A 5,515-nucleotide genomic window follows, 5' to 3' on the forward strand; every position below is an offset into this window, starting at 1 on the left:
GTGTGTGTGTGTGTGTGTGTGTGTGTTTATATTAAGCCAGGCCACACTGCAGACAACTGGCTGAAATCCCCTCTGGTTTTTGGAACCCTGCAGTTCACTTTAGATCCCTCCAAGTTCTTCTCCAGCCCCACATCCTATAACCTGAGGTGTTGCCTACCAAGTGGTGCCTCCTGGGCTGGCTAGATAGCTCAGCGGACTAAAGCGCCTGCATAGGCAGAGTGCAGCAGCCTGTGTTTGATCCACAGGATGCCGTGCCGACCCTGCCCCTGGGGCTCACTGAGACAGAAATTGAGACTGGGTGTGCAGGAGGATCAGTCCAATCTATGTAGTGAGACCCTGTAGACCCTGGACCAAATACATTTAAAAAAAAAAAAAAAGTGGCCCCTCCTGGGTTAACAGGCACACAGATCCATCATCATGGTCATCTTCTGTCGCCATGCAACAGCTTGTCACAAACCTCATGCTCTACACCCTCCAGAGATGAGCACAATTCAGAAGTCAGGCACTGAGTGACTCAAGCTCTACTTAGCACCAGCAAGGTGGAAATCCAGGGATCAAGAGGCTGGGCCTACACGGAGGAGCCAGGGCACAATGTGCTTCAAAGCTCACAGCTTCCTCGCAGCCTTAAGAACTAGATGCCTGTGTCCTTGGTGGACAGATGCCAGGTGCCCCCTTTCAGCTCCTAGAGGCTCCATGTGCCTTTCTAGGTGGCTTCCTCTTTCCCCAGCTCAACAATGACACCTTACATCCAGTACTTTTAGTTTCTTTCTATTCTTTTATTTTCTGTTTTTTTCTTTTTTTTTGCGAAACCAGTGATTGAACTCAGGCCCCTGCGCTTGCCAGGCAAGCACTTATTCCACTGAGGCATCTCCCTGCCCCCCTTTTTTGAATAGGTTTTTTTGTTTGTTTTTGCAGTACCAGGGATTGAACTCAGGACCCTGTACTTCCCAGCCAAGTGCTTGTTCTACTGAGCTATTTTCCTGGCAATATCTTTAATATCTGACTTTCTTTTCTGCAACCAGCTAGTTTGGAAAAACTTTCCCCACCCAGACCTTTCGTCTTCCTTTTCTTTTCTTTCTTCTTGTTATTTTTAGACAGGGTCTCTCTATGCAATTCAGCCTGGCCTTGAGCTCACTTTGTAAAACAGGCTGGTCTCAAACTCTCAACCATCCTCCTGCCTCAGCCTCCCAAGTGCTGATGTTACAGGTATGCACCACTATGCCTAATTCTATTTTCCTTTTAATAGAGGGTCTCAGTTGCTAAGTTGCCCAGGCTGGACTTGAATACCATCCTCCTGTCTTCCCTTCCTGTATGCTAGGATTATAAATGTGCTTTCCCAAGCCCCACAGAATGCTCCACTTTTAAGAAACTCAGGTAAGCTCAGCCAAGGGGCACAACCTCATGTGTAAGGGCAGCTGTGTGTCCAATACAACCCACCACAGAACCTGCTCCCCCTCACTCACAGGACTAGGGCTGTTCCCAATGTGTACCCTAGGGTGAGGGCAGTGTGGGGACATCCTGCAATGCTGCCTATCACAGTAACCAAAAGGCCAGTGCAGTGTTTTCGTGGGAGGTTACTGAAAGGGCAGGGACCCAGCTGAAGGAGCAGGACAAAGAGGTTTGGTTCTATCCCAGAGCCCTTGGGGATCCCCTGCTTGTTGTTCTGGGAGCAACCACAGAACTTGGGCAGCCATGAGCCTGGGTGGAGGCCTGTCTTCTGGTACGCTTTCAGAGGAGCCCTCAGCAACTTGTGCACTTCAGGGAAGTGCAGGACATACTGGACTGAGAGGCCAATGTGAGACAACAGCAGTTGGGCTGCTCAGGGACCAGGCAGGCCAAATGACCTGCGTGGAAACTTGGGTTGGAGGGGAGGATGTCAAGTCAGAAGAGGGGCCTGGTGGGGTGTGGGCTCCCAAGGTCTGGCCCCACTGAGGCATGGGTGTGAGTGGCAGGGTCTGAAGATGATCTGGGCCCTGATGTGATGCTGAGCAGGACACATGGCTGGAGACAGGGTTCCTCTCCTGCTGTCGGCCTGGGAGGCCCACGCTGAGGCTCAGAGCAGCCACCTGGGACAGGCAATGGGGAGGGACACACAGCTGGAGCAGGTCAGGGCAAACCTGACTTTGCACTCTTCGAGAACTACCCCCCTAAGTACCTGGTGAGGACATGGGTTACTCAGACCATGGGGCTCAGACCATGGTTACTCAGGGAGGTGCAGCTGTGCCTCACTTGTCCTGTTAGGCTGCTGAGGCTGGGAGATATTTGGGTCACATTTCATCCATGCAGGGCAAGGTGTACCCAGTCCCTGCCAAGTCTCTCTGATGTTATCACTGTACAGAATTTTAGGGGGTAGGGTTGTGACAGTCTCCCTAGGTAGATCCAGGCTGGCCTTGAATTCATGACAATCCTCCTGCCTCAGCCTCTAGAGTACTGGGATTACAAGCATGCACCACCTTTAAAGGAGGAAAGATTTATTTTGGTTCAGTTTACACAAGCTCAGCCCATCGTCTGATGGCTCCAGGGCAGGATGGGAAGGCAAAGGGCATGATGAAAAAGAAATTGCTCACGTTGAGGTATCCAGAGAGCAGAGAGAGAATCAAGGAGCTATGCAACAAGATAAACCCTTCTGGGCCACACACCAGTGACCCGCCTCTTCTGACCGGACTCCACCTTTAACAGCAAGTCAGCTGTGGGCCCCAGGATCAAATCACCTCCCTCCTGCTTTTGATTCTAGGGGGACATCTAGACATAAACACTAAGGCTAGCCTAGCACCCAAACTGTAGTCCTCTTAAAAGAGTGTTCAGAGGTCTCTGTAGCTCCATGCATACATATTGCCCAGGGAAACAAGCATACCTGTCACCTGGGACCCAGAGGGCTCCTGTGCTTCCCGGGGCCTCTCTGGTCTGTGCCTGGGAAAGAGGTTTGAAACCATCTTTGTCACCTGCTCCACCTCACAGCTTCAAGTGGTCAGATTCTGTAGGTCTAGCTTCTTTCTCTCAGATTAGGCTGCTTCAAGCAGGTTGCTGACAATAGGAACCCAGTGGCAAGCCTCCAGTCTCAGCCTCCTAGACCCTCCTGCCCCAGCTTCCTAAGTGCTGGATTAAAAGGACCCTCCTCCAGCACTTTTAAAATTGTTCTGAGACAGGGTCTCACGAAATTGCTTGGTTACTCAAGCTGGGCTTGAACTTGTGAGCCTCCTGGCTTGGCCCCACAGAGTGGAAGCACACATACTATCTGCATTTTTATTTATTTCTGTGGTAGTGGGAACCTGCACTTGTGAGGCAGGAAGCATACATATTACAGGTGTGCACCACCATGCCCAGCTACCTCCCTGGTTCTTTACCTTGTTTTGGCAAAGCTGATGTACTGGCCAAATTTTGTCATGACAACAAGAACAAAAACTCAATCTTATACACAAACTTTCTCTGTGGAAAGAATGAGCAGTCACTTCTCTAGGGGGAGAAATGTGTTTTTTGGGTTTTCCCAGCCTGATTCTTCTCCATATTTGGAGAAAAACTCCTTTTTTTTTAAGTTGTCGTTAGGGACGTTGTAGACATGCCCCTGGACCTAGCTCCTAGGGAACCACATGGATTTCTTGGTGGGAGGGCAAGGAGGCAAGAGATCTTTTTCTCCTGGCCAGGGGCTCGCTCTGAGGAGAGACAGCAAGCTTCATGGTACAGAAGTGTGTGCTAATGGAAGAGGAAATTGCTGAGGGTGAGTATGGACAGTTTCTTTCTTTTTTTCTACCGCTTGGCATGTTCTTTACAGGGTCTCACTACACGGCTGGGATTTGTGATCCTCCTGTCTCAGCCTCCACAGCGCTGGGATTACAGGCATGCAACACCATGCCGTTTCAGGGTCCACACAGCGTGCCTGGGTTCCAGGGCTGGCACAGCATGAAGTACCAGGGATCAAACACAGGTCCTTGCGCTTGCCAGGCAGGCACTTACACCGCCAAACTATCTCTATAGCCCAGGTGGGCAGTTTCTGAAATAAAACCCAGTCGGTCCAGGAGCCAGGCAACAGTGAAATGGCAGCAGCAGAACCAAAAGTAAAATGCTTCATTTACATTTGATAAAACTTTCCAATAAACAGCAAGTGGGGAAGAAACACAAAGGAAAGGTCATTTTCATAATTTGGGACATTGCAAGATAAGGAAGTGGCCCAACTGTGGGTAACTGGGGGAACGAATTCCCAGCCCCTAGAGACTCTCATCAGGGAGGGAGGGAAACCCTTCTTCCAGGCCTTTGAGCTCCTCGGAGAACAAAGTCAAGAGTGCACATGAAGAACAGGGTCCTGGTTTCATTTATAAATAACCCAGGAACATTATGTTTTCAGTTTTCTTTAGCCAGGTTTTCCCAGTATACAAGGCTCTGGGGAGATGTAACCACCATGGTGGGTCAATGTGAGCATTGCTGGGGACAGAACTTGGCATAGCCATTCACACAACTGAACAACTACCTCATTTAGAACCCTCTGCCTCAGGCTCTTTCCTGGACCAACCCAGAAATGACATCTCCGGGGAGGATCCTTCATCTCTTCTATAAAGGAGACAAGTCTTTTGGCTTCAAGGCTAACTCAGGAAGTCTGGACTGGGCCCACCGGAGGTTCTGGGTCACCAGTTGGCACACAGCCTCTGATGACAACCCCACCCAAGAACATCAATATGCTGGGTGTAGCACTTGTAATCCTAGCATTTGAGAGGCTGAGGCAGGAGCATTGCTTTGAGTTTGAGGCCAGGCTAGGCTACATAGTGAGTTCAAGGCTAGCTTGAACAATGCTGTGTAGCCCAGACTAGCCTCAAATTCATGATCCTCCTGCCTCAGCCTCCCCAGCGCTAGAATTATAGGTGTCACCACACTCAGCCACTTTATTTTCAATGCTGTGAACTAAACCCAAAGCCTTAGGCATGCTCAGTGAGCATTTATCTGTGATCTATACATCCAGCTCAATAAATCGTTTTGTTGGTTGGGGGTTTTGTTTCATAGTTTTTGGTACTAGGAATTGAGCCCGACACCTCATTAGTCTAGACAAATGCTCTACCCCAAAGCTATGCCTGTTTTTATTCCCTCCTAATACCAAAGATGGAATTAGAGAGCTCCACTTGAGTTACATCCCTAGATTCTTTTGAGGCAGGGTCTCACGAAATTGCTTAGGCTGGCCTCAAACTTTCAATCCTCCTGCCTCAAACTCTTGAGTTGCTTCAGTTACAGATGTGAGCTATCATGTCTGGCTATTTATTTGGGGCTGAGGGTGTGGAGGCTCACTGTGTCGCCCATGCTGGTCTCCAATTTGTGGGGTGATCCTCCTGTCTATGTCTCCTAAGTAAGTAGAACTGACAAGTGTGCCACCCCCACCAGCTCCCCATGTTCACTTTAGACCTCTCCAATAGTCCTCAGGCCCTTCACCACATTTAGGTGGCCTAACACTGGTTACATAACAATCACAGCCCCCATAACTCTGACATCACTCACTAAGGCTTCTCACCCATCTGGACAGTTAAGTGGGTCTAGG

Source organism: Octodon degus, unplaced genomic scaffold, assembly GCF_000260255.1.
Source record: "Octodon degus isolate 3935 unplaced genomic scaffold, OctDeg1.0 scaffold00184, whole genome shotgun sequence".
NCBI lineage: Eukaryota > Metazoa > Chordata > Mammalia > Rodentia > Octodontidae > Octodon > Octodon degus.